This window comes from Pseudorca crassidens, chromosome 4 (genome assembly GCF_039906515.1).
Source record: "Pseudorca crassidens isolate mPseCra1 chromosome 4, mPseCra1.hap1, whole genome shotgun sequence".
Taxonomy (NCBI): domain Eukaryota; kingdom Metazoa; phylum Chordata; class Mammalia; order Artiodactyla; family Delphinidae; genus Pseudorca; species Pseudorca crassidens.
Window position 1 is genome coordinate 22,256,362 of NC_090299.1, and position 9,202 is coordinate 22,265,563.

Sequence of the window (9,202 nt, forward strand, 5' to 3'; positions counted from 1 at the left end):
AGTTAAAATCATCCTACAAATGCTGTGTCTACTTCCTTCCTTTCCACATATTTTTTTCTATAACTTCACTCATTCTTTTCCATCTTTAAGAAAGTATTTCCTCTTTTTCAAGGAAATGCCTTATCAGTTCTCCTTCCCCCCTCCCCCTCAAATTCACATTTTCTTAACTCTGCTATCTTTTTAGGTTATTCCCTATTCCTCTCCTTCCTTTTGCAGCCAAAATTATTGAAAGAGTAGTCAACACGACTGTGTCCACTTTATTATAATCTAACATCTGTTTCAATGACTCTCTGCAAATGCCTTCCTAGCCAAATCTCAACTGTAAAACCAATGGTCTTCCTTTAGCCATAATACTTACTGTTAAAAATCTCCTGTGTCCTCCTCTGATACCTACTAACCTGATTCTCCTTCTATCATCATTTTTTGGATCCCTTCACTATCCCACCCACTACATATATCCCACAAGGATCTGTGTGCAGTATGGCAGTTATCATACTGTGCTTCTCAACTTCAAATCCACCCTTCTACATTGGCTCTGTGATGCTCAAGCTGGGACTCAAACTGCGTTTCTGCTTTGCCAGCAGCTCCTCATAAGGTCTGCCAATAGAGGGCGCTGGACAGAGACCGCAAGGCCAGAGCAGAGAGAAGGGACTTGCTTCCACTGGATTGTTTCCAGTTCCTGTAGCAGTTTCTTCTAATAGCTGACCTTGATTCCACTCTGTGGCTATTCTGACACTTTGCAGAACCAGTCTCATGATACCACCACCAGCCGAGCAGCAACCCCTCCTCAGAGAGCTGGCCCAGGCCCACGGGTCCCCTTTCAAACTTCCATGTTTTAATAAATTCCAACTTCTTCCTTTTATTTGCCCCAAACCTATGAAGGGTATTGGGGAGAGCTGCTTCTTTCAGTTGCCACCTCCATGATGCTTTGGTGTTCTTACTTGCCTTTTCAGTTGTTTAATAATAGAGCCAGTAATACATAGAATAGCCATAATTATAGCTATCATCTTATTTATTCAACAGGAGAGTAACGTAACATTCTTTTATCCTAGAACATTTTGAGTTTACTTTTCCCCTAGCTGACATGAATGGTATATGGGATTTTTGGTGTTCATTTAGTGTACTGATATTAATTACGAGGAAAGATCTGGCTTCCAAAGTTTAACTCACCCTTCCATCATGCCTCCAAATAAGGCTTCCATTCCATCCCATTGTTATGGGGTGCCAGTGGTTATGGTGGGGTGGAAGGGGGAACTAAAACTGGAAGAAGTTTGAAAGGTTGAATGAGGGAGGGGGTTTCAGTGACTTATACATAAACCTTGATGAAATGAGTACTTTTGGGCTAAACTAAGGACATCCATAACCTTTGCCTCATGATACGGTAGGCATTATGCATTAATAAAATTGAAGCTTTACTCATTCAGGCTTATTTATTTTTATATTATCCCAAGACCCCCAGTAACCATGATTATTCGAAGAAAGCTTCTAGGTGTGGTAACATCATAGGGGAATGTGTTCTATCTTGAGTTAGGAGGCCATTGAGAAGGAGTCAAGACTGGAAGGTGCTGAGACAGGTACCCTAACACTGACTTACACTTTTCATTTTGCATCTTCAGGCCTATGGAGGGAAGGCAAGCCTTTACAAAGAAAGGGATCTTTGGGCCTAGAAACAGGAAAGTTAGGAACACATGAAATCTGCTCTCAACATAAAGAGCAGGTAGGAATCCTCAGTTTCTAGGGCTTCTAGCCATAGGGGGAAACTGTGAGGGAACAAAAGGCATTAAAATGTTATAAGGGTGAGGGAAGGCGTTATAGGGGAAATCTCTGTATCTTCCTCTCAATTTTGCTGCGAACTTAAAACTGATTAAAAAATAAAGTCTTTTCCAAAAATGTTATAAGTTTTTTTAAATTTTGTGATTTTCTTTGATCATTTTTATCAAGATTCTATCCCACAATGAATAACAGTAAAATTCTGAAATGGGAAGCATCTACTATGCTTGATTTCAGGGCAGCAAGGAAGTGGGAGCTGGAGAGACTATATATATCCTTCTCATCATGTAGCTAGGATTATCAAAAGGCCAGCAAGCACCAGAGAAGATGCTAACACTGTTAAAAAGGATGGTGAAGAAGGCTACAGCCCATGGGCCTGTGCAGCAGGGAAGAAATGAAAGCAAGGAAAGCCAGCCTGACCCTGAGGATTTAATGGTCAGGAAGCCCTGTGGTTTTCAATTATGTGGAGGTGCAAATTCTAAGGAAAGCAAGAGAAATATAAGCTAAATAAGAAATCACCACCACTTCTTGATTCTTGAAATTTTATTGAATCACTGTTTCTCCCCAAATTACTTTTATATGGCAAGGTAGCCAAAAACCCACGCAAAAAGCCACTCACTTTACTTATAATAAATAAAAATACTCTAAAGTTATCTTAGTTATGATATAATGATCAATGTTATTCAAATAAGTGGTTCTAGAAAAATCCGTATGACTCTGTTAGTATGACAGCATTCTACTCAACTGCAAATTAAAAACAAGCTTAAACGTTACACTGAAATTCAGTGATTTTCTTTTAACTAATTTTCATGTTATGTTGATCTGTGAAGAAATGTAAAATTTTAGCGATTTCACAGATTAGTTAAAACATTTGATTAAAACAAAATCTATCCTGTTTCAGTGAACCATATGCTCTGTGTAGTTCTTTACTGAAAAATCCAGAACTTTCTCCATCAAAAGCTTTCTACTGTCAAATACCATCCAATCTGCTATTAACTTATCATGTCTTGGCTGGCCTTGGAGTTATCATTTATTTATTTATTATATAATATGCACACCTATCACAATTTATCATGCCCTCAGCTTAATAAGGTACTATTTATGAAGTTTCCTGGGGAATTGGGTTGCTGTGTATGGCTGTTACTTTTGCACTACTAATAATTCCTTGAAATGAATTTTCTCACGTTTGGTGTTTCTTTTGCACTGCTTTGGTAAATTACCCAGTGCCTTTAATGTAGAAACTCAAAGAAGAAATGCTTGTCTGTATTTTGTCCCTTTAATGTTTGGAAAAGGGTGGGGGAATAACACGTTCTTCAAAGATTGCCCCAAGTTTAATATAATAATATAAATTGCTTAATTATATATTTATTAATTTATTTTGAAGCCAAGATTTTTAAATTATAAAAATAAAAGCCTATAGTTTTTGGTTATAGCTATAAAGAATAAATTTGTTGAATAAAGAATTTTTGTAGATTGTTTTTAAAAACAAAGCAAATTCATATCCTTTATTTAAAACACCACATAGAATAAAAATAAAAGGAGGATGTCCATTATTTCTATGTAATTGAAGACTCTATTCATCCTCTTCTTCACACTAAGAATAGAACAGGAGGAAACTGTTTTTTAGTACATATGCATTTGAAATTCTCAGTGATCTGGAGTGATTTCTATTCATCTCAATATAAAGAGTGGCTTAGTATGAAGCTTTACTAATGAGGAGGACTTGATTGTCCTGTGGTAGGTTTTACAATCCTCCCTGATAACCCTATAGGCATCTCAGAACCAGATATTTGCTAACTCCAAGGAACTAGAAGATACCAGCCTACTTGCTTCAAAAAATATTTATTGAGAGCCATCAATGTGTTCAACCCCATTATGTGATCCAATAAATAAATCATTCATTTCACAGGACATTTGTTGAGTTCCTATGATGTGCCTTGTACAAAGTGCTAAGTGCTAAGGAATAAAGGTGGGTAACATATAGTCCCTACCCACAAAGAACTCACTAGCTAGTTGTGGGACCAGGTATAAATGCAAATCACAATATGTGCTGATATCATATGTGTATGATATGTGCTGGAATGGAGGTAGATTCACTACTTTTTGGTATCTCAGTGGTGAATAAAAGAATTATGCTGGGGGTGGTGATGAAAGGAGTGCTTATGGAGCACTGCCAAAAGAAGAAATGATATTTGAGGTGGAGTTTGTAGACAGAAGAAGAGAGAGAGAGAAGAGAAAGAGAAGTAGAAGTAGGTAAGGAGATAGGTAAGGAGGGAAGCAGGGAGGAAGAGAAGGAAAAAAGGAGGGAGGGAGGAAAGCTGAAGGATAATACAGATGCACAGAGACACTAACAAGGACGTGGAGACATAAGTAAGCATGTAAGTTTAAGAACTACTGTAAACAAAACAAAACAAAACAAAACCCCCCAGAAACCTCAATTAAATAGTCAAGAGACTAGAAGGGGAACTCTCATGCCCTGTGACAATAGCAGAGCCCAACAGGAAGAAGACAGACTCCTTTCCTGGCAAGGGCTCAGCCAATGAAAAGCCACTGGACTCTTTGTTTCCTGTAGCCTGCCCAACTTCCTTTTCCCCTCTATAAAAGTGTTCTTCCCTTGCTCCGTGGGAACTTGCACATGGCTCAGCATGGTTGCAGACGCTACATGACAGTTCTCTACTGATCCTGAGTAAACCCAACTTTGCTGGAGAAATGTCTGGCAGTCTGTTTGATTTGGGTCAATACTACTAATGGAGAGGTGTGGCTAGAGTAAAGGCTGGGGCCGGGGCAGTGTTGGAATGCTAGAGCTGATGCTGGAAGCCTTGACTGTAGTATATAATGGACCTCGGTGCTGTGGTAGATTTTGGACTTTATCTTAAAAGCAGTGAAGAGCTAACAAACATTCTTAAGCAAATAAATGAGAAATTCAGGGGGGTTTTGGTGGTTATTTTGGTTTGTTATGTTTTGGATGTTGCTGTTTAGATGTGTGTTTTAGAAGGTTACTTTGGGAGTGGTGTGCGAGGTAGAATGTACGTCCTGATGCCTCTGCTACTAATAACAATTAGCCAGGTCTTGACAAAGAGCTGTGAGAGATGAGGGGATCTAAACTACACAGTGACAGTAGAAATGGAAAATTGTTATCAGCTCTTGCCTGAGACAGGGTCTGGAAACAAACAAACAACTTAGATTGGAAAAGTGGATTTCCAGTTATTAATGGCATAAACTTTGGCAGGTTACTTAACCTCTCTATAACTCAGGGGTTTTTTTTTTTGTTTTAATCTGTAAAAGATTAATAAAAATAATATCTACCTCATAAGGTTGTTAGGAAGATTAAATGAGTTAATATATTACAAGCACTTAGAATAAATAGTACCTGACGTAGTGATTGTAATATGTGCAAGTGATTATTAATATTATCTATTCAGAGGAGAAGTAAATCTCATATTTTTGGAATGAAGGAAGAAGAGACCATTTAATTTGGAATGTAGGGAAGAGGAAAATGCCAAAAGGCAAAGACTGCTGGAGTTCAGAGGGTACTCCAGTTGTGGGTAATAGCAAGAGCTAAGGCTCAGAGCAGGGAAAGGATAGGAGATGTTGAGGTTTCAGGAAAAGGTTCAAAGGGTCATGCTTCAACAGAAAATAATTTCTTCAACAGGCAAAAAAAAATCTGAGAGCCTAAGGGCAAGGAAGACTCAACCTTGCCTATTAATAGGGGACCATAAAAATTTATCATCAAGGGCTTCCCTGGTGGCACAGTGGTTGAGAATCCGCCTGCCAACGCAGGGGACAGGGGTTCAAGCCCTGGTCCGGGAAGATCCCACATACCACGGATCAATTAAGCCCATGTGTCACAACTACTGAGCCTGCGCTCTGGAGCCCGCGAGCCGCAGCTACTGAAGCCCGTGTGCCTATAGCCTGTGCCCTGCCACAAGAGAAGCCACTGCAATGAGAAGCCCGCGCACCACAAAGAAGAATAGCCCCCGCTCGCTGCAACTAGAGGAAAGCCCGCGTGTAGCAACTAAGATCCAATGCAGCCAAAATTAAATAAATAAATAAATTTTAAAAAAAATTTATCATCAAATTGTGATACTTTTGAAAGAGAAAAAAATAGTAAAAGTGATAAAAATTAAATCATTTATATTTATTTTAATATATTTTTGAAATATTTATTGTCCAAAAATTGTTTTATTCAAAATTATTTAAAAATATAAGTCTTTCTGGGAAAAAACTACATACATTAAAGGAAATTTTTTAAATTTTAAAAATTAAAAATATTTAATCTGAACATTTAAAGATGACTTAAGTGTAATAATTACAAGAACAGAAAATTACAGGTAAATATCTGTCATGAGCAGAGACGCAAAAGTCCTGTGTGAGATATGAGCAAATCTAATAAAGGACATATAAAAAAGGGTAGTACATCAAGGCCAAATGGAATTTATTCCAGAAATGCAAGATTGATTTAACATTTAAAACTCAGTGTAACTCATTACATTAACAGAATAAAGGAAAAGAACATATAGTTATCTCAATAGATGCAGAAAAAGTATGATCAAGGAAAAACAAAACAAAACAAAAAACCCAAACCTCTTAGCAAACTGGAAGTGTAAGGGAACTGTCTTATTTCAGCCAGAATATCTTTTTTAAAAATTGACAACTACATTTTACTTAATGGTTAATTTTAAACATTTGCCTCTTCAGTTAGGATTAAGATAAATATGACCACTATAACTACTTCTATTCTACATTGTACTGGAGGTACTAGTCAATGCTATAAGGCAAGACAAATAATAGAAACAAAAGATATAACAAAGAGTAAAAAGTAAAAAACTTTACTTTTTTAGGGAAAAAAGTAAAGTTGTCATTTGCAGATGACATGATTATGTATGTATGTATGTATGTAAAAAGTCTAAAAGAATATACTATTAGAATTAATAAACACAGCTACTGGAAACAATATCAATATCCAAAACTCAATTGTATTCTATATACTAGGAATAATTAGAAAATGAAAATAAATTTTAAATAGCATTATAAATGGCACTGAAAAATAAAACTCCTAAGAATAAATCTAAAAAATGATGTGTAGAGCTTCCCTGGTGGTGCAGTGGTTGAGAGTCCACCTGCTGATGCAGGGTACATGGGTTCGTGTCCTGGTCCGGGAAGATCCCACATGCCGTGGAGTGGCTGGACCCGTGAGCCATGGCTGCTGAGCCTGTGTGCCCAGAGACTGTGCTCCTCAATGGGAGAGGCCACAACAGTGAGAGGCCCGTGTACCACAGAAAAATAAAAATAAAAAAAATTTTTAAAAAATGATGTGCAAAACCTCTGTGCTGAAAAGTACAGCATATTGCTAATGTGATTATAAACACCTAAATAAATGGAAGGATATTCTATGTTTATGATCAGAAGATTCATGGTAGTAAAAATGTCAATTCTCCCCCAGAGTGATTTACAAACAATTCAAAATCTCAGACTTTTTTGTGTGTGCCAATTGAAAAGCCCATTCTAAAATTTATATGAAAATGCAAATTACCTAATATAGCCAAGGCATCTTGAAGAAAAACAAAGAGATTGGAGGGACATAAAGATATCAAGGTTTGTCATGAAACAACAGAAATTATAACCGAGTGGTGTTGGTTCAAGGACAGGCAAACAGACCAGTATAACAAAGTAAGGAATTCAGAAACAGATTCATGCATATAAAATCATTTGATTTATGGCAAAGTCACTACAGCAATTCAGTAAAATAAATGATAGTCTTTTTAATAAAAGGATGCCAGAAAAAAGAGATACAATACTGGAAAAAATTAAATATGACTCCTAGCTTACATAAAAATTAATTTAAGATGGATTAATAGGCTGAATTAATAGACTGAATATTTGTATCTCTCAGAAATTAATATGTTGTAACCTAATCCCCAATATGATGGTATTTGGAGATGGGACCTTTGGGAGGTGATTAGGTCATGAGGGTGGAGCCATCATTAATGGGATTAGTGCCCTTATAAAAGAGGCTCCAGAGTTCCCCTTGTCCCTTCTACCAAGAACCTGGGAAGTGGAACCTCACCAGTGCCTTGTGCCCTGATTGTGGAATTCCCAGACTCCAGAACTGTGAGAAATAAGTATATAGAAACATTCCATACCTTAATGTGAAAAGTCAGATAATGAATTTTCAAGAAGAAAACACAGAATACTTTTATAGCCTTGAGAAAAGCATAGATTTCCAAATAGAACATACAGTTCACTAATCATAGAATAAAATACTGATGAATTTACCTTTATTAAAATTAAGAACCTTTACTTTATCAAAAGCCATCATGAATAGAGTAAACAGGAAGCCACAAATTGGAAGAGGATATTTGAAATACATATATCTCCCAAAGGACTTGTGTCCAAAATAAAGAAATAACTCATATAAAACAATAGGAAAGAGACACTTAGCCCAAAATTTTTTAAATGAGCAAAAGATTTGAATAGGCACTCCACAAAAAAAGGTATCTAAATCACCAATAAATATATAAAAAGATGTTCAATATTATTAATAACAGTGAAATGCAAATTAAAACAGTAATAAAATACCAACAACACCCATTAAAATGGCTATAATTAAAAGGACTGAAAATACGAACTGTTGGCAAGGATGTAAAGGAACTGGAACTCTAATGTTGCTGGTGATAGTGTTAGTGATAGTTCGGAAAACTGTTTAGCAATATCTACTAGAGCTAAACATCCCAAACTCTATGACACAGTGATATCCACTTCTAGGTATGTACTCAAGAAAGATGATTACCTATGTGTGCCTGCCAAGTATATATATATATATATATATATATATATATATATATATATATATACCAAAAATGCCCATAGGAGTATTACTTATAATGGCCCCAAACTGGTAATAAACCAAATGTTCACTAATAGTGCAATGGATAACTTAAAAGTGGTATATTCATATAATAGAATACTATACAACAACAAAAAGGAATAAACCTCTGTAATACCCCAAAGCATGGATGAGTTTTACAAAGTTGAAAGAGGTTAGAGATAAAAGAATGCATATTGTGGGACTTCCCTGGTGGTGCAGTGGTTAAGAATCCACCTGCCAATGCAGGGGACACGGGTTCAAGCCCTGGTCTGGGAAGATCCCCCATGCCACAGAGCAACTAAGTCCATGCACCACAACTACTGAGCCTGTGCTCTAGAGCCCACGAGCCACAACTACTGAAAGCCCACGCACTGTAGAGCCCGCACGCCACAACTACTGAGCCCACACATGGCAGTTACTGAAGCCCACCCCGCCTAGGGTCCGTGCTCAGCAACAAGAGAAGCCACCGCAATGAGAAGCCCACACACCACAAAAGAGTAGCCCCCGCTCGCCACAACTAGAGAAAGGCTGCGAGCAGCAACAAAGACCCAACACAGCCAAAAA